Below are 22,008 nucleotides of genomic sequence, written 5' to 3'. Positions count from 1 at the left end.
AGAGACTAGAGGGGCTTAAGTATCTTTGGTTAACCATTTTTTTCCTTAGCCCAGGTCTAGATATTGGGGGAAGGTAACTAAGATAGATCAATTTAAGCTCTCTTTCTCTTCAAAAAGTTACCAACTTTTCAGTAAGTTAATGACAAAACCTAGGATTACAACACAGGTCTACTAAATTGAATGATTATTTATTTAGTGCCTACTCTGTGCCAGGCACTGTGCTAGGATTTCTTGACTCCCAGGCCAGCACACATTCTATTCCACCTCATTGCTTCCAATAACTATGGGGCGAAATATATAGCATGCTAATTGGCCAGTAGGCCATCTGAGTGCTGAACAAAGAAAATCAGCATTAAAATGAGTCCTTCCAATCTACTGTGGAGAGAGATGCGGATTTTAAGGATGGGGAAGTTAAGTTCTGAGTGTACATAGGTACTTAGCTTCCTCATCCCTAACACTGCCTCACCAAAAAAAAAAAAGAATATCTTTGGCTATAGCAGCTGGATTTCTCTGGGGGTTGTTCTTTCCTGCTATAAACTTATGTTCAACAGAGAAGAAACATTTTTTTATTTTTATAGATTCTAATTTTCTAGAACCTGCTAACAGAACCACAATACAGAGCTTTTGTTCTTTTTAAAAAAATTTTTTTATTGTTATGTTAATCACCATACATTACATCATTAGTTTTTGATGTAGTGTTCCATGATTCATTGTTTGTGCATAACACCCAGTGCTCCATGCAGAACGTGCCCTCCTTAATACCCATCACCAGGCCAACCCATCCTCCCAACCCCCCTCCCCTCTAGAACCCTCAGTTGGTTTTTCAGAGTTCATCGTCTCTCATGGTTCGTCTCCCGCTCTGATTTCCCCCCTTCATTCTTCCCCTCCTGCTATCTTCTTTTTTTTTTTCTTAACATATATTGCATTATTTGTTTCAGAGGTACAGATCTGTGATTCAACAGTCCTGTACCATTCACAGTGCTCACCAGAGCACATACCCTCCCCAGTGTCTATCACCCAGCTTCCCCACCCCTCTCACCCTACCCCCCACTCCAGCAACCCTCAGTTTGTTTCCTGAGATTAAGAATTCCTCATATCAGTGAGGTCATATGATACATGTCTTTCTCTGATTGACTTATTTCGCTCAGCATAACACCTTCCAGTTCCATCCACGTCATTGCAAATGGCAAGATCTCATTCCTTTTGATGGCTGCATAATATTCCATTGTATATATATACCACATCTTCTTTATCCATTCATCTGTCGATGGACATCTTGGCTCTTTCCACAGTTTGGCTATTGTGGACATTGCTGCTATAAACATCGGGGTGCATGTACCCCTTCGGATCCCTACACTGGTATCTTTGGGGTAAATACCCAGTAGTACAGAGCTTTTGTTCTTAATAGCATTTTGCAGCCACTTCCTCTAAGAAGACATGTCAATTCTTTCTCTGAAACCCAAGAAAAACATACACCCCATGCTTTTATGGCTATATTATGGTGGTGTGCACTTGGAAGTATGTACAAAAAAGGTTAAACACCAAAACTCAAAAGTTGCATTTAAAGCAGGTTTCAATAGGGGTGCCTGGGTGGCTCAGTCAGTTAAGCATCTGCCTTCAGCTCACGTCATGATATTGGGGTCCTGGGATGGAGCCCCACATGGGGCTCCCTGCTCAGCAGGGAGTCTGTTCCTCCCTCTCCCTTTGCCCCTCCCTCCCACTCGTTCTCTCTTTCTCTCTCTCTCTCTCAAATTAATAAATAAATAAAATTTTTAAAGTAGGTTTCAGTAAAGAAATTATTTTTCTGATGAGGAAAGAAGCATGAATAAAAACGTGCCAAATGACTAAAAGTGTTCAGCTAGGGTGGTGGGATTATGCAGATTTTCATATTTTCATTACTTTTCAAATTCATGCCGTTTTATGAGGGAAAAAAAGTTTCCTTAAGAGACATGTTTTCACACCAAATCTTCGAGTAATTTTTTAAATTTTATTTATTCATTTGAGAGAGAGAGAATAAGGGAGAGAGAGAAAGCATGAGAGGGGAGAGGATCAGAGGGAGAAGCAGACCCCCCACTGAGCAGGGAGCCTGATGTGGGACTCGGTCCTGGGACTCCAAGATCATGACCTGAACTAAAGGCAGTCACCCAATCTACTGAGCCACCCAGGTGTCCCTTCAAGTAATTTTTTATCCTCAAGTAATTTGAGACTTTAGAATTCTCCTTGCCCTTTATAGAAATGCTCCAATCTCCCAGTTCCTTTCTTAAGGCCCTTGATTAGTCTGGGAGCTGTTTGTGTACATCTGCAAAGAAAGATCATTAGGAGGGTCTGGCTTTTTTTCAAAGGAGGATTTGGTTCAGATCCATAGAGTATGGCTGTTTTTCTGGGTTGAAATGTTTTAACACTACCAAACCAGGTCAAGAAGGGCAGGAGCAGCCAGCAAGGGGGGAGGGTGGTGGAAAGGAGGGATAAATTACAACAGGGTATAAGGAACATTTTGGGGTGTTGGATATGTTTCTTATCTAAATTCTGGTGATGGTTTCATGAGTGTCATTTGTCAAAAATCAACTTTCATACTTTAAATTCACACAGTCTCCTGTATGTTGATTATGGCTTAAGAAACCTGCAAACAGGGGCGCCTGGGTGGCTCAGATGGTTAAGCGTCTGCCTTCGGCTCAGGTCATGATCCCGGGGTTCTGGGATCAAGTCCCGCATCGGGTTCCCTGCTAGGCGGGAAGCCTGCTTCTCCCTCTGCCTCCCTCTCTCTCTCTCTCTGACTCTCATGAATAAATAAATAAAACATTAAAAAAAAAAAAGAAACCTGCAAACAAATACAGCAGAGTGGCTGCAACTCTGATAACAATACAGAAGGGAGGAACTCACTAGAGGATTTAGTCTTTGGAGATAGTCACTTTAGATAACTTAGGTTTACCCTTCCAGGTGGGGATCACTTTCTTTTATATTAATGTTGGAATATGCTACTGAGGGACACCAATAATTGATAATCAGTGGGTCTCTCATACCATGCAGATGGGTTTGGAGGGTAGAGGGAGAGCAGAGTATATGGGCATTGAATCTTCAAGTATGAGCATCAATGCAAAGCAAAGAAGTGCCCTACTATGGGTTTTCAGAATCCATATTGTAAGTTAATAGTAAAAGTAGCTATTTTCATGGTATGGAAAAAGAAGCACTAAATTGGAAAGTGAGACCTGAAATTCTAGTTTTACCTACTTCTGCAACTAAATGGCTGTGTAATTTTTGGTTAGGTCACTTCATTAATAAGGGTCTCTGCTATTTCATTTGTACAGTCTAGATACTTGACTTGGCTTTAAGCAGCTATTCTAGCTTTAATCTCTACATGACATCCTGGAAAAAACCTCAAATACTTTTTCTCTTCTCCACTACTCACACAAAATAATACACACACACACACACACACACACACACACACACACACACACCTTCCCTCTCTTGGTTTCTCAGAGATTAAAGTACCACTAATGTGATATTCAGTCCTTTGGTCTCAAAAGACTTTTTCTGTCTTCCAGAGTTTACCATGGAGACTTACCTTTTCAGAGTCCCCATTTCTCCATCTATACAGTGTGGATCTTGAGCTTACTGTAATCACCAATCTCTGAGATTCTAGGTCTGTGAATCTTTAATTAAAATTCAAATGTCACTGAAACAGGAAGTCACTTAAGCTGCTATGATTTATCTAAACCCATTCCAACCAGAAAAGCCTTAGAAAGGCCAGCTCAAAATGGATCACTTGGAAATGCTCCCCTAAAACAGGAATAAATCCCCTTGAACCTTATAATTTTGTCTTTAGTTGTACTTGTGCACACACTTCTGATTTGCCCCTAAGGACAAAGGAAGCAACACGTCAAATGCCTTCTAGGGAAAAGGGAAAAAATTCTCCCCTCTTCTTCCAGCATAACCTCTCCTGCTTCTCTAGCCTGATGAAACAAAAATGGAAGTCCCAAGCCTGGAACAGGTTGAATGGTGGCCCCCAAAAGATATGCCCGCTTCTTAATCCTTAAAACTTCTAAATAATAAAACCTTATATGGCAAAAGAGTGAATATTCTCTTATATGACAAAAGATGCAATTAGATTAAAGAACTTCAGAGGAGGATCTTACCCTGGATTATCTATGTAGACCCTAAATACAATTATATTTCCTTGTAAGATAGAGACAGAGGGAGATTTCAAACACGTCTTAGTCCATTTGGGCTGTTATGAAAAACACCACAGATTGGGAGGCTTATTAACAACAAAAATTTAGGTTATATCTTTTCAAGCAAGGGAAACAAAAGCAAAAATAAACAATTGGGACTACATCAAACTAAAAAGATTTTGCACAGTGAAGGAAACCATTAATGAAACAAAAAGACAACCTACTAAATGGGAGAAAATATTTGCAAATGATATATCTGATAAGGGGTTAATATCCAAAATATATTAAAAAAAACTTATAAAACTCAACACCAAAAAACAATCCATTTAAAGAATGGGCAGAATACCTGAGTAGACATTTTTCCAAAGAAGACATACAGATGGCCAACAGACACATGAGAAGATGCTCACATCACTAATCATCAGAGAAATGGAAATCAAAACCACAATGGGATATCACCTCACACCAGTCAGAATTACTAGTATCAAAAAGACAAGAAATAACAAGTGTTGGTGAGGAAATAACAAGGGAACCTTCTCCCACTATTGGTGGGATTGTAAATTGGTACAGTCACTGTGGAAAACAGTATGGAGGTTCCTCAAGAAAAGTAAAATGGACTATTACTCAGTCATCAGAAAGGATGAATATCCAACTTTTGCATCAACATGGATGGAACTGGAGGAGATCATTCCAGATTATTCCAGAAAGTGGTTGCTTTTCTGTTCAGAGAGTTGCTGCTATTCTTTTCTTGATCTCCTGTTGAGTTCGTAGGTGTTCAGAATGGTTTGATCCCTATCTAGCTGAATTCCTGGGACCAGATGAAATTTAGGTCTCCTACTCCTCCGCCATCTTGCTCCTCACCATTTTTAACTTTTTGAGGAACCTCCATACTGTTTTCCAGAGTGGCTACACCAGTTTGCATTCCCACCAACAGTGTAAGAGGGTTCCCCTTTCTCTGCATCCTTGTCAACATCTGTTGTTTCCTGTGTTGTTAATTTTAGCCATTCTGACAGGTGTGAGGTGATATCTCATTTTAGTTTTGATTTGTATTTCCCTGATGATGAGTGATGTTGAGCTTCTTTTCATGTGTCTGTTAGCCATCTGAATGTCTTGTTTGGAAAAATGTCTATTCATGTCTTCTGTCCATTTCTTAACTGGATTATTTGTTTTTTTGGTGGGTTGAGTTTGGTAAGTTCTTTTTAGATTTTAGATACCAACCCTTTATCAGATATGTCATTTGCAAATATCTTCTCCCATTCTGTTGGTTGCCTTTTAGTTTTGTTGACTGTTTCCTTCTGTGCAGAAGCTTTTTATTTTGATGAAGTCCCAAAACTTTATTTTTGCTTTTGTTTCCCTTGCTTCCAGAGACATGTCTAGTAAGAAGTTGCTATGACTGATATCAAAGAGGTTGCTGCCTGTGTTCTTCTCTAGGATTTTGATGGAGTCCTCACATTTAGGTCTTTTATCCATTTTGAATTTATTTTTGTGTATGGTGTATGAAAATGGTCTAGTTTCATTCTTCTTCATGTCACTGTCCAGTTTTCCCAACACCATTTGTTGAAGAGAATGTCTTTTTTCCATTGGATATTCTCTTCTGCTTTGTCGAAGATTAGTTGCCCATAGAGTTGTGGATTCATTTCTGGGTTTCCTATTCTGTTTCATTGATCTATGTGTCTGTTTTTGTGCCAGTGCCATACTATCTTGATCACTACAGCTTTGTAATATAACCTGAAGTCGAGAATTGTGCTATCTCCAGCTTTGCTTTTTTTTTTCAAGATTGCTTTGGCTATTTGGGATCTTTTGTGGTTCCATACACATTTTAGAATTGTTTGTTCTGGCTTTGTGAAAATGCTGGCTGTATTTTAATATGAATTGCAATAAATATGTAGATTGCTTTGGGTAGTATAGACATTTTAGAAGATTTGTTCTTCCAATCCTTGAGCATGGGATGTTTTCCATTTCTTTGTGTCATCTTCAATTTCTTTCATAAGTGTTCTATAGTTTTCAGAACACAGATCTTTTACCTTTTTGGTTAGGTTTATTGCTAGGTATCTTATAGTTTTTAGTGCAATTGTAAATGGGATCTACTCCTTGATTTCTCTTTCTGCTGCTTCATTATTGGTGTATAGAAAGGCAACAAATTTCTTTACATTGATTTTGTATTCTGCAACTTTACTGAATTTGTGTATCAGTTCTAGCAATTTTTTGGTGGAGACTTTCGGGTTTTCTACATAGAGTATCATGTCATCTGTGAATAGTGAAAGTTTGACTTCTTCCTCATATATTTTGAGGATCTACTGATTTGTATGTATACGTTTATAATTATTATATCTTCTTGATGAATTGACCCTTTTCTCAATATATAATGCCCTTTATTTCATAATAGTTTCTAACTTGTAGTCTATTCTGCCTGATATTAGAAAAACCACCAAGCAGTTTGTTTACTAGTTGCATGGAATATATTTTTCCATTTTTTCACTTTTAAATTATATGTGGTTTTAGATCTAAAGAGAGACGCTTGTAAACAGAGAATAGTTTGATCATGTTATTTGATCTATTCAAATTTCCACCTTTGATTGGAAAGTTTAATGCATTTATGTTTAAAACAATCACTATAAGGAAAAACGCACTTCTGACATTTTGATGTTTGTTTTCTGTATGAGTTGTGTATGATATATATTATATATATATTAAATATTGTTATATATTATATATTATATAATATATACAATATTATATAACATACCTATATTTTATACCTATAGATAGGCATTTTATACCTATAAAATACCTATTTATAATGATGTTTTGTCATTTTAACCTTTCTGGATGGGGAGAGACTGTCAATCCCCGGGCTAGCCAATTCTTAGCAATTGCAAAAGTTCCCGCAGGTAACATGTCTTTGATATACAATCCAGAGCCATACCTCCTCTATTTGACCCATGCACTTCAGGAGGTATTTTACTTCTGCCTTAATCATCCCAGGACTAGGTACCAGACAACTAGAAATTACTCCTATAGCTCAAAGCTCACCAAAATTCAAACTAGCCAATCCTAAACTGTTTACACTGCCCTACCTTAATTTTCCCATAGAAACTCCAGTAAAGACCATAGCCTAGGTATTCCCCTGCTCCTATCTTCTGTCCCCAACCACCCTGATGTTTCCCCATGTAGATGTGCATGGTGTGTGGTGCCTTCTGTCTCTATTACCTGTGAGTATAATGAACTTTTTTCCCTGAGGCTTTTCTGTGTCTCCTCTTGTAGCAGAACCTGACTGACCATCTCTTAAAAAATATAAAACATATAACTTTGGTTCTTCATTTCCCCTGTAAGTGCCTTCTTTTGTGTTTAATTGGATATTTGTAGTGTACCATTTTGATTCTCTTCTCATTGTTTTGGCAAATATTTTAAATATATTTTCTTCGTGGTTACCATGGGCATTACAATTAATATTCTAAATTTCTGGGGCGCCTGGGTGGCTCAGTCGTTAAGCATCTGCCTTCGGCTCAGGTCATGATCCCAGGGTCCTGGGATCGAGCCCCACATCGGGCTCCCTGCTCCGCGGGAAGCCTGCTTCTCCTTCTCCCACTCCCCCTGCTTGTGTTCCCTCTCTCGCTGTTTCTGTGAAATAAATAAATAAAATCTTTAAAAAAAAATCCTAAATTCCTAACAATAAGAATTTAATTATTACCAACCTAGTTTCAGTAGCATACAAAAACTGTGCTCCTGTACAACTCTGCCCTCCCCTTATATTGTTATTGTCACAAGTTACATCTTTATTTTATTTTTTAAAGATATTTTATTTATTTATTTATTTGAGAGAGTGAGCAAGTGAGAGAGAGAGAACGAGTGCAGGAGCAGGGGGAGAGGGAGAAGCAGATTCCCCACTGAGCAGGGAGCCTGACGCTGGGCTCGATCCCAGGACCCTGGGATCATGACCTCAGCCGAAGGCAGACGCTTAACCAACTGAGCCACCCAGGTGCCCCACAAGTTACATCTTTATACATGTGTGCCCATTAACACAGATTTATAATTGCTTTTATGTACTTTTATATCATGCAGGAAATTAAAAAGAGTTACAAATGAAAAATACAATGTTGCCTTTTATATTTGCGTATAATATTACCTATATTGAAATTCTTTTTTTACTTTACCTAGCTTCAAGTTACTGTTCATTGTCCTTCCATTTCAGCCTCAAAGACTCATTTTAGTATTATTTTGTAGGTCAGGTCTACTAGCAATGCACTCTCTCAGCTTTTGTTTATCTGTAAATGTCTTAATTTCTCATTCATTTTTAAATGATAGTTTTGCTAGATATACATAGATTTCCATTTAAGTGTTATCCCACTCCTTTTTGGCCTCAACAGCTTCTAATGAGAAATCTACTATTAATTATTAATCTTATTGAAAATACCATGTATGTGAAAAGTCACTTTTCTCTTCTGCTTTCAAGAATCTCTTTGCCACCACCAGCTTTCAGTAGTTTCATAATAACATGTCAATGTGCACCACTTTGATTTTATCCTCCTTAAAGTTCATTTAAATAAAAACTTGAAGAAAAAACTAAAAAGCTCATTGAACCTCATAGATGTGTATATTCACGTATTTAATAAAAATTGGAAAGTTTTCTGGTTATTTCTTCAAGTATTTTTTAAATTTCTCTTTCTCTTACTCCTCTATTTTGGGGAGTCTCATAATGTGTATGTTGGTAAATTTAATGATATTTTACAGGACTCCTGGGCTCTGTTAACTTTTTTCATTCCTTTATTTTTCTGCTCTTCAGACTGGATAATTTTGATTGACCAGTATTCAAGTTTGCTGATTGTTACTTTTGCCTGCTCAAATATCCTATCAAAACTCTCAAGTGAGTTTTCATTTTAGTTATTGTATTTCTCAGTTCCAGAATGTCTGTTTGGTTCCTTTTAAAATCTCTATTCTCTATTGATACTCTCTATTCATTTATATATCATTATCCTTTCTCTCCTTTAGATATTTGTCCTGGTTTCATTATCTCTGACCACATTTAAGACAGCTGATTTTAAGTTTTTGTTTAGTATATCCAATGTCTTTGCTTTATCAAGGACAGTACCTGTTAATCTTCTCTATGAATGAGACATAAGTTTTATTTCTCTGCATGATTTATATATATTTTGGAATCTGAACATTCTGAATATTATACTTGGTAAATATGAAAACCAGATTCTTTAAAAAAAAGATTGATTTATTTATTTATTCCAGAGAGAGAGTGCACGTGAGCAGTGTAGGGGCAGAGGGAGAGGGGGAGGAAGAAGGAGAGAAACAGACACCCTGCTGAGCGTGGAGCCTGACCCTGAGATTATGACCTGAGCCAAAATCAAGAGTTGGACACTTAACTGACTGAGCCACCCAGGCACCCCTGGAAATCAGATTCTTACCCCTTTTCAGGATTTGTTTGTGTTGTTTGCAGTAGCTATAGGTGTTTGTTTGTTTGTTTGTTTAGTACTTTTGTAGCTACACTATTTTTGTAAAATCTGTATTATTTGTCATATGTGGTCTTTTTTTTAAATATTTTATTTATTTGTTAGAGAGACAGTGTGTGTGAGAGAGAGCAGGAGCAGAGGGAGAGGGAGAAGCAGACTCCCTGCTGAGCAGAGAGCCCAATGCGGGCCTCGATCCCAGCACCCTGGGATCATGACCTGAGCCGAAGGCAGACGGATGCTTAACCGACTAAGCCACCCAGGCGCCCCTGTCATATGTGGTCTTAGAAGTCTTTTCCTGGAGGGGCGCCTGGGTGGCTCAGTTGGTTGAGCGACTGCCTTCGGCTCAGGTCATGATCCTGGAGTCCCAGGATCGAGTCCCGCATCGGGCTCCCTGCTCGGCGGGGAGTCTGCTTCTCCCTCTGACCCTCCTCCTCTCAAGCTCTCTGTCTCTCATTCTCTCTCAAATAAATAAATAAAATCTTTAAAAAAAAAAATTTAAAAAAAAAAAAAAAAAAAAGAAGTCTTTTCCTGGAGCTTGTATTCAGCTAGTGCTTTGACAGATTGCCTTGAAGAAGAGGAGAAAAAGAGGGAAAGGAGGAGGAGAAAAAGTACAAAATCAAAGAAAAAAGATGATGAAGAAGAAGAAACCTTTCCTAGTTTTTAGAGATTGGCTCGCTCTGTGTTAGAGTACTCCTTTAATGCTAGGGACTAAAATTACAAAATGTAGCTCAGTGCTTGAAAACACGAGCTGGGTGAGTCTGCTTATTTGTGAAGAGAGACTGTGACAACTCTGCCTTAGCCTTCACTTTATGCTTGTACTGAGCCTAGAGATCTGTCAGAAGTGAAGGCTTAGGTTCTTCATAGGTCCTTTCTAAATATGAATCTTCCCCTGGCATTTGCATCACTTTCTAAATTTCCCAGTATACATAAGCAACTTTGAATGCCCTAATTTCCCAAATAAACTCTCATCCCAGCTTTTTTTTTCTAGGCTTTGGCAATCTATTTTGTGCCTCAACCATAATCTTTTCACCAGGTTGTTTGTTTACCTTACAGTGTTTTTGAGGAATGAACCTCACTTTTCTGCCCTGAGTGAGTTCTGAGTTTGCAAAATAAACACAATTATCATGCATCAATCCTTCAGGAAAACTCCAGACAACTTAGGACAAACACAATTTTCTGGAAATTATGTCTATTATGCTCCCTCCAGAACCAGGGGCCAGGGCACCACACTGGTAAAATGGGCTTCCATTTTCAAGACTGCCATAGAGCAATACAGTAGTAGTAGGAGACCTCAATATCCTACTTTCAATGATGGCTAGAACATAAAGACAGAAAAACAATAATGAAATAGCAGATTTGAGTAACACTATAGACCAAATGGACCTAATAGACATATAGAGAATATTCAACCAAACAGGGGCAAAATATACATTCTTCTCAAGGACACACATTAACATTCTCCAGGAAAGATCACATATTAGGTCACAAAACAAGTGCAACAAATTTAAGAAGACTGAAATCATACCAAAATCTTTTCTGACAACAATGAAATAAAAGTAGAAATAAATAAGAGAAGGAAAATTAGAAAATTCACAAATCTGTGAAAAATAAACAACACAGTCCTGAACAATAAGTGGGTCACAGAAAAAAAGTAAAAAGAAAAGTTATAAAATATCTTCATACAAAATAAAATGAGAACACAACATCACAAAAGTTATGGGATTTGAAGAACAAATGAAGCCCCAAGTTAGCAAAAGGAAATAATGAAAACTAGAAGAGTAATAAATGAGGTAGAGAATAGAAAAACAAAACAACAAAAAAATCAAAGCAACTAAGAGTTGAAAATGTAGACAATGAGATGCCTGGCTGGCTCAGTCCGTAGAGCATGTGACTTTTGATCTCAGGGTTGTGAATTCGAGTCCCATGTTGGGCATAGAGCTCACACACACACACACACACACACACGAAAAGAAAAGAAAGGAAAGGAAAGGAAAGGAAAGGAAAGGAAAGGAAAGGAAAGGAAAGGAAAGGAAAGGAAAGGAAAATACAGACAAAATTTTTAAAAAATTTAGCTACTCTACTTAAGGAAAAAAGGAGAATATTTAAATACATAAAATCAGAAGTAAAATATGATATGTTACAAGGGTTGCCACAGAAGTAAAAAGGATCATAAGAGACTGTTATGAATAATTATAGGCTCACAAATTGGATAACATAGAAGAATTAGATAAAGACCTAGAAAAGTATAATGTACCAAGACTGAATCATAAAAAATAGAAAATCTGAACAAATAACTAATAAGTAGACTGAATCAGTAATCAAAAACTTCCAACATAGAAAAACCTCAAATTGGATGCCTTCACTGATAAATTCTACCAAATGCTTAAAAAAATAATGCCAATCTTTCTCAAACTCTTCCAGAAAATGGAAGAGGAAGGAACACTTTCAAATTCATGTTACAAGGCTAATGTTACCCTGATAACACAGCCAGACAAGGACACTGAAAGAAATCTACAGACTAATATCCCTGATGAACACATATACAAAAGTCCTCAACAAAATACTAAAGGACCAAATTCAACAGCACATTAAATGGTCATACACTATGACCAAGTGAGATTTATCCCAGTGATGCAAGGATTGTTCAACATAGCCAAATCAATCAATGTGATACACCACATTAGCAAAATTAAGGATAAAATCACATGATTATCTCAATAGGTGCAGAAAAAGCATTTGACAAAATTTAACACCCTTTCATAATAAAAATGCTCAAACTAAGTATAGAAGGAATGTACCTCAACATAATAAAGTCAGTCCATATATGACAAGCCTACAGCTAACATCACAATCAAATGGTGATAAATTGTAAGCCTTTCCCCTAAGATCAGGAAAAAGACAAGGATGCCCACCCTCACCACTTATTTTCAACATAGTACTGAAATGCTTAGCCAGATCAATTAGACAAGGAAAATAAATAGAAGTATCCAAATCACAGAGAAAGATGTAAAATTATTTCTGTTTGCAGATGACATGTTCTTGTATATAGAAAACCCCAAAGACCCCACAAAAAACTTAGAACTAATAAATGAATTCAGTAAAGTTGCAGGATATAAAATAAAAAATCAGTTGCATTTCTATACACTAACAATGAACTGCATGGAATGGAAATTAAGGGGGAAAATCCTGTTTACAATAGCAATGAAAAGAATAAAGTACCTTGGAATAAACTTAACCAAGGAGATTAAAGACTTTTACACTGAAAACTACAATACACTGATGAAAGAAATCAAAGAAGACACAAGTAAATGGAAAGATATCACGTGTTTATGGACTGGAATACTTAATATTCATCAAAATGTTCATACTACCCAAAGTGATGTACATATTTAATGCTATCCCTATCAAAACCCCAGTGACATTTTTTACAGAAATGAAAAAAACAATTCTAAAAATTTCATGCAATCACAAAAAAACAGAATAGCCAAAGAAATTTTGAGGAAGAACAAACCTGGAGGCATCACATTTCCTGATTTCAAAATGTATTACAAAACTACAGTAATTTGGGGCACCTGGGTGGCTCAGTTGGTTAAGTGGCTGCCTTCAGCTCAGGTCATGATCCCAGGGTCCTGGGATCAAGCCCCACGTCAGGCTCCCTGCTTAGTGGGGGGCCTGCTTCTCCCTCTCCCTCTGCCTGCTGCTCTGCCTACTTGTGCTCTCTCTATCTCTCTGTCAAATAAATAAATAAAATCTTAAAAAAATAAAACTACAGTAATTACAAACAGTATGGTACTGGTATAAAAACAGACATGTAGATGAATGAAACAAAATAAAGATCTCATAAATTAAACTACACATATATGGTCAAATTATCTTTGACAAATGTTCTAAGAATACATAATAAGGAAAGAATAGTCTCTTCAACAAAGGGCATTGGGAAAACTGGATATCCACATACAAAGGTATAAAATTAGAGCCCTATTTTTACACCACACACAAAATCAATGCAAAATGGATTAGTAACTTAAATGTAAGATCTGAAACCGTAAAATAATTTTTTAAAAAAAGCCTAGGGGAAAATTTCATGACATTAGAGTTGGCAGTTATTTCTTGGATGTGACACTAAAACAAAAAATAAAGTAAGGCTACGTCAAACAAAATCTTCTAGATAGTAAAGGAAACAATCAATAGACTGAAAAGGCAGCCTTTGGAATGGGAGAAAATATTTGTAAACCATATATCTGATAATAGGTTAGCATCCAAAATATATAAGAAACTCCTACAACTGAATAGCAAAAATGTTAATAATCTGATTAAAAACAGACAAGGTACTTGAACAGATATTTCTAAGAAGAAACATACAAATAGCTAATACATTCATGAAAAGGTGCTCAACGTCATTAATTATCAGGAAATTGCAAACCAAGGCCACATTGAATTGTCATCTCATACTAGTTAGGATGGCTATTATCAAAAAACCAAAAGATAACAAGTGTTGGTGAGGATGTGCATAAATTAGAACACTTGTACACTGTTGGTGGGAATGTAAAATCATGCAGTTACTATGGAAAACATCATGAATTTTATTCAAAAAAAATGAAAATGAGAACCACTATATGATCCAGCAATCCCAGTTCTGGGTATATTTCCAAACGTATTGGAATTAAGGAGGGCACATACTGCATGGAGCACTGGGTGTTATACGAAAACAATGAATCATGGAACACTACATCAAAAACTAATGATGTATTGTATGGTGACTAACATAATAAAATTAAATTTTAAAAAACGTATTGGAAACAGGATCTTGAAAGCAAAATCTGCACTCCCATGTTCATTGCAGCAGTATTCCCAGTAGTCAAAATGTGGAAACCACCTAAATGTCCATCAGTGAATGAATGGATAAGGAAAATATGGCATATGACACAATGGAATTTATTCAGCTTTAAAAAAGAAAAATCCTGCCATTTGTGGCAACATAAATGAAACTCAAAGACATTATGCTATGTTAAATAAACCAGTCACAGGAGGACAAATACTGCATGATTCCATTTATATGATGTATCTAAATAGTCAAGTTCATAGAGGCAGAGAATAGAATGGTGGTTGGCAGAGGCTGTGGGTGGAGAAAATAGGTAGCTCTTGTTCAACTAATAGGAAATTTTAATTACGTAAGATGAGTAAGTTCTTAAGATCTGCCATATAGCAGATGGTACTTATCATTCACAATGCCGTACTGTGCCCTTAAAAATTTAAGAGGGTAGATCTCATGAAAAATGTTCTTACAAGGGGAAAAAACAAAGGGAGTGATTTCCAGTTCCACAGGTAAGGATCTTAGAAATGGCCATTTGTTCTAATCACAAATAAAAAGCTAAACAGATTGAAAAATCAACAACACTTCTTGGATTTGTAAGAAAGGGGAGGACACAGGGAAACTGCTGTCCCCAACTTTGGGGAGACAGGCAGATACATAAGTCATAACTTACAGGAGCAGACTCATGAGTGGAAACCACCATGGGAACCAATGTGGAGTAGAAAAACCTGAGCCATAATTGATGAATTGCTGAATGCTCAGTATGGACAAGTCTTAGAGTTAAGAACTCCAAGGGGACCCAGTCATGGTTGGGGGACACAATACTGTGAGATTTACTTCTAGAGACTTCCCCAGTTTCCCACAGCAAATTTTGGAGAAAAGTCTCCTCCTGCTTCTGGTAGATCAGGAAAGGAACCAGGTTGAAATGCACAAGAACACTGTTCTTAACAACTCTTGTCCTCAGGGGAAAGTAAACCAGAGCCTAACCTGCTGGGGTATTATCCGAGCCTACTGAGCTTGGAGAAGAGAAATACCCAACTCCAGCCCACCCTACCCATTTTGGCCCATCTAAGGGTGGAGAAGAAAATTGTGAAGTTTACAGTCTAGAGGCATAGGCTCCCTAAAAGACTGAGCCTATAGAACGCTCTCCCTTCCCTCACACTTAACCAGCACATTACTAAAGACCTATTTATAGCAGTTCTCTTCATCTATTACATTATGTCTGTCTATCAAGAAAAAATTATAAGACATACCAAAAGGCAAAAACCACAATTTGAAGTGACAGAACTAATGTCAGAACCAGAAATGATAGAAATGTTGAAACTATAAGAGTGGGAATTTATAATAATTATGATTAATATACTAAGGGCTCTCATGGATAGACAGTATTCAAGGACACTGGTAGTGTTAGGAGAAAGATGGATACTGAAAGAATCAAAAAGAAATGTGAGAGATCAAAGATACTAACAAATGAAGAATGCCTCTTTGATGGGCTTACTAGTAGACTGGACACAACTGAACAAAGAATCTCTGAATTATATAATGTATCAAAAGAACCCTTAAAAACCAAAAGGCAAAGAGGACAAAGGTTGAAAAACAAAACAGAATATCCAAGTACTGTGAGACAACTACAAAAGGTGTAACTTATGCCAGAAGGAGAAGATAGAGAGATAGGAGCAGAAGATATTTGACATAATAATGAGTGAGAATTTCCCAAAATTAATGTCAGACACCAAAGCACAGATCTAGGAAGTTCAGAGAACACCAACTAGGATAAAAGCTTAAAAAAAAAAAACAAAAAACTATACCTAGACACATTTTCAAATAATAGAAAGTCAAAGATAAAAAAATAATCCTGAAAGAAGCCAGAAGGAAAAAACACCATATCCATAGAAGAAGAAAGATAAGAATTACATTTGACTTCTCCTCAGAAACCTTGTAAACAAGAAGAGAGTGAGGTGGATTATTTAAAGTGTTGATAAGAAAAACCAGGGATCTAGGCATGTGTACCCTGCAAAATTGTCTTTCAAAAGTGAAAGAGAAATAAAGACTTTCTCATACAAACAATAATTGAAGGAATTTGTTGCCAATAGACCTGCTTTGCACGCAATGTTAAAAGAAGCTCTTTAGAGAAAAGGAAAATAATATAGGTCAGAAAATCAGATCTACAAAAAGAAAGAACCCTGAGAAGAAATTTTATTTCTTATTCTGAATTTATATAACAGATTACATTTTGATCAAAATGATAAAAGTAACAATGTATTCAATTATGTATGCTTATTTATATATGTCTGCCTATATATAAATGAAATAAATGAGATCAATAAATAAATAAATAAATGAAACAAGAACAGGAGAGAGAAATTAGAATTATTTTGTTATTATAAGGTACTCACATAACTTGTGAAGTGGTATAGTGTTATTTGAACCTGGACTTGGATTAGTTGTAAATGTATGTTGCAAACTCTAGAGCAACCACTAAAAAAGATTTTAAAAAACACGTATAACCAATAATCTATGAAAGAAGAGAAAATGGAATCATATAAAATACTCAATTAAACCACAAAAGGCAGAAAAAGAGAAGACAAAAATAGTAACAAACAAGAACAACAAAGAGAAAACAGTAACAAATATGGTAAATATTAATCCAACTGTATCAGTGATCACTTTGAACGTCCATGGTCTAAATGCACTAGTTAAAAGGCAGAGATTGTCAGAGTGGATCAAAAACAAGACCCAGCTATATGCTGTCCACAAGAAACCCACTTTAAATATAAAGACATACAGATTAAAAGTAAATAAATGAAGAAAATCATACCATGATAACACTAACCAAAATAAAGCAGGAAAGCTACCTTAATTTCAGACAGAGCACTCCAAAGCAAGGAAAGTTATCAGGGATAAAGAAGGGCATTATATCATGATAAAAGGGTCAGTACTCTAAGAAGGCATACCAATTGTTAGTGTGTATGAGCCTAACAAGAGAGCATGAAACTATGTGAGGAAAAAACTGATAGAATTGCAAAGAGAAATAGATGAATCCACTATCATAGTTGGAAACTTCAACATTCCTTTATCAGAAATTGACAGATCCAGCAGGTAGAAAATCAGAAAGGATGTAGCTGAACTCAAAAACACCATCAATCAATTGGATATAATGGATATCTATAGGCTACTTCAACAAGAACAGAATAGACATTCTTCTCCAGCTCACAGGGAACGCTCACCAAGATAGACCCATTCTGGTCCATAAAAAGCACACCTGAACAAATTTAAAAGAATACAAAATACGCAATATTTGTAGTCAGATCATAGTGGAATTAAATTTGATATCAATAACAAAGATAACTGGAAAATCCCCAAATATATGAAGATTAAATACACTTCTAAATAACACATAGGTCAAAGAAGAAATCTCAAGAGAAATTAGAAAGTATTTAGAATTGAAAACAAAATTGCAACTTACCAAAATTTGTGTGATGTAATAAAAGCAGTGCTTAGAGGAAAATTTATAGTATTAGATGTGTATATTAGAAAACAATAAAGACCTAAAATCAATCTAAGTTTCTACCTTAGGGAAGTAGGAAAAGAAGAGCAAGTTAAATCAAAAGAATAGCAGAAATAATAAGAATTAGAGCAAGAATAAATGAAATTTGAAACATAAAATCAATAGAGAAAGATCAATGAAACCAAAAGCTGGTTCTCTGAAATGACCAAAAAGAAAAAAAAAAAAAAGGATAAATCTCTACCCAGGCTAACTAAGAAATAAATAGATGAGGACACAAATTACTAATATCAAAAATGAAAGAGGGACATAACTGCAGGTCACATGAACATTAAACGGACAAAAGAGAAATATGAACAACTCAATGCCTACAAATTTGACAACCTACAATAAATGGTCCAATTCCTTGAAAGACACAAACTGCCAAAACTTACAAAAATATAAATAGGCATGTATCTATTAAAGAAGTTGAATCAACAATTAGAACCTTCCGAAACAAAAAGCACCCAGGCCCAGATGGATTTTTTTAACAGATTTTTTAAAAGATTTTATTTATTTGTCAGAGAGAGATAACGAGAGAGAGAGAGAGAGAGCACAAGCAGGGGGAGCAGCAGGCAGAGGGAGAACCAGGCTCCCCAGAGCAAGAAGCCTGATGTGGGACTCAATCCCAGGACCCTGGGATCATGATCTGAGCAAAAGGCAGATGCTTAACCAATTGAGCCACCCAGGCATCCTGGTCCAGATGGATTTAGTGGGGAATTCTACCAAACATATAAGAAAGAAATTATACTAAATTCTCTACAATTTCTTTCAGAAAATAGAGGTCGTGGGAATACTTTCTAAATCATTTTATGAAGTCATCATTACCCTAAAACCAATGCCAGAAAATGACATTACAACAAACAAAAGCTACACACCAATATCTCTCATGAGTACAGATACAAAAATCCTAACAAAAATATTAGCAAATCAAATCTAACAATGTATAAAAAAATTATACACCATGACCAAGTGGGATTTATTCTAGGTATTCAAGGCTGTTTAAAAAAATTCAACAATCAACTAATGTAATCCATCGTATCAACAGACAGAAGAAAAATGACATGAATGTAGTAATAGATGCAGAAAAAGCATTTGACAAAATCCAACACCCATGGATGATAGAAACTCTTGGTAAACTAGGAATAAAGGGCAACTTCCTCAGCTTGATAAAGAACATCTACAAAAAACCACACAACTAACATCATACTTAATCATGATAAACTAGAAGCTTTCTCACTAAGATCGGGTACAAAGCAAAGATGTCCCTTCTCACAACTCCTTTTTAACAGCATACTGGAAATCCCTACTAATGCAATAGGGCTAGAAAAGAAAATTAAATGCATAGAGATTGAGAAGTAAGACAGAGAGCTGTTTTTGTTCATAGATTACATAATTGCTTATGCAGAAAATCATAAAGAATCAACAAAAAAATCTCTTGGAACTAATAAGTGATTATAGCAAGCCTTCAGGATACAGGTTAATATGCAAAAGTTAATTGTTTTCCTATATACCAGCAATGAAAAGTGGAATTTGAAATTAAAAACAATACTATTTACATAGACACTCCCAAATTAAAATACTTAGGTATAAATCTAATAAAATATGTATGAAATCTATATGAGGAAAATGCCAAAACAGTGATGAATGAAATTAAAAAACTAAGTGAATGGAGAAATATTCCATGTTCATGGATAGGAAGACTCAATATTGTCAAGATGACAGTTTTTCCCAACTTGATCTACAGATTCAATGCAATCCTGATCAAAATCTCATTAAGTTGAAGAACTGACACTACCCAACTTCAAGACTTACTATAAAGCTACAGTAATTAAGACAGTGTGGTATTGGTGAAAGGATAGACAAAGAGATCAATGGAACTGACTAGAGTCTAGAAATAGATCCAAATAAATATAGACAACTGTTCTTTGACAAAGGAGCAAAGGCAATAATATGGAACAAAGGTAGTCTTTTCAACAAATGGTGCTGGAACAACTGGACATCCACATGCAGAACGATGAATCTGAACACAGACCATATATATTCTTCACAAAAATTAACTCAAAATGGATCATATACCTAAATGTAAAATGCAAAAGTATAAAATTCCTGGAGGATAACATAGGAAAAAGCCTAGCTGAACTTGGGTATAGATGACTTTTTAGACAGAATATCAAAGACACTATCCATGAAAAAAAAAATCAATAAATTGGGCTTCATTATAATTAAAAACTTCTGCTCTGCAAATCATAATGTCCAAAGAATGAGAAGACAGCCACAGACCAACAGAAAATACTTGCAAAAGACACATCTGGTAAAGAAATGTTATCCAAAATATTCAAAGAATTCTAGAAACTCACCAATAAGAAACCAAACAACCTGACTGAAAAATGGGCTAAACACCTGAAAAGAAGATATACCAAGAAGATATACAGATGGCAAATAAGCATAGGAAAAAATGTTCCACATCATATGTCATTAGGGAAACGCAAATTAAAACAGCAATGAGATACCATTGTACACCTATTAGAAAGGCCAAAATCCAGGGAGGAGCAAGATAGCAGAGGAGTAGGAGACCTAAATTTCATCTGGTCCTAGGAATTCAGCTAGATAGGGATCAAACCATTCTGAACACCTACGAACTCAACAGGAGATCAAAGAAAAGCATAGCAGCAACTCTCTGAACAGAAATGTGACCACTTTCTGAAAGGTAGGACATGTGGAGAAGTGAATCCGAGGCGATATTCGGGAAGACAGATGGCGGGGGAGGGGGCCTACATCAGCCGGCTACTGACAAGTGAAAGAGCAGCAGAGCACAAAATCGTAAACTTTAGAAGTCGACTCTGCTGAGGGATGTCGCTCCAGTAGCTAAGCGGGGGGTGAAACCCTCGCTGGGACAGTGTGGTCTCAGGACCCTCAGGATCACAGAAAGACCGGGAATGCCTGACTGCAGCAGAGATCCCAGGTATCGGAGCGGGGAAGCCAGCTGCAGAGACAGAGCCGAGGAATGGGCTCTCAGCTCAGGGTTGCCATAAACCGTGATCCGCAGCACAGTTGGGCCACTGCTCTTCCACCAGGGACCCAACAAGTGGCAGATCTGGGGAGACTCCCCTTCCTCCCTCGGGAGGAGCGGTGTGGGAGTGCACCACAGGGATCTGATGAGTTTGGAGACTCCAAACAGGGTCGTATGCCAGAGATAGAAACACTCGGTCACAGGCCAGGTGAGCACGGAGTGCAGCTGGAGACCAGGGAGACATGAATGATTGACTGCTTTTCTCTGGGGGGCGGACTGAGGAGTGGGGACCCGAGTTCTCGGCTCCTCTGGGGCAGAGATTGGGTGGCCGCCATTTTCACTCTCGTCCTCCAAAGCTGTATGGAAAGCTTGCAGGGAACAAAAGCTCCCGAGAGCAAACCCGAGCAGATTACATAGCCCAGACCCAGCAAGAGTGGGGCAATTCCGCCTCTGACAAACACATTTGAGAACCTCTGCAACAGGCCCCTCCCCCAGAAGATCAGCAGGAACAGCCAGTCAAGACCAAGTTTACCAATCAATGAGAATAGCAGAACGCCAGTACTAGGAAAATACTGCACATAGAATTCATGGCTTTTTTACCATGATTCTTTAGTCTTTCAAAGTTAATTTTTTTAATTTTCTTTTTTTGATTTTTCTTTTTTTTTTCAATTTTTCTTTTCCCTTTTTCAACCAACATCTTATCAATCCCTTTTTTAAAAAATCTTTTTTATTTTTCATTTTTAGAGTCATATTCTATCCCTTCATAGTAGTTAACCTTATTTTTGGTATATATACATACATATATATATATATATATATATGTATGTATATATATAAGTTGTTCTCTCTTTAAAATTTTGGGATACAGAAAACTCGGAGCAAGATGGCGGAGGAGTAGGAGACCTGGATTTCGTCTCCTCTCAGGAATTCAGCTGGATAGGGATCAAACCATTCTGAACACCTACGAACTCAACAGGAGATCGAAGAAAGGAATAGCAACAACTCTC

General features: G+C 36.8%; 1 protein-coding gene across 1 annotated transcript in view; it reads right to left on the bottom strand.

The window, feature by feature from the left end:
- The window catches only part of NAP1L2 (nucleosome assembly protein 1 like 2), a 133,201-nt gene that overhangs the window by 75,529 nt on the left and 35,664 nt on the right, over window positions 1-22,008 (bottom strand). The gene's annotated exons all lie outside the window — the stretch shown is intronic.

Source organism: Leptonychotes weddellii, chromosome X (assembly GCF_054177405.1).
Source record: "Leptonychotes weddellii isolate Sample4059 chromosome X, ASM5417740v2, whole genome shotgun sequence".
In the NCBI taxonomy this organism is placed as follows: domain Eukaryota; kingdom Metazoa; phylum Chordata; class Mammalia; order Carnivora; family Phocidae; genus Leptonychotes; species Leptonychotes weddellii.
The sequence above is the reverse complement of the archived record's forward strand: the minus strand, read 5'-3'. Positions and strand labels throughout refer to the sequence as shown.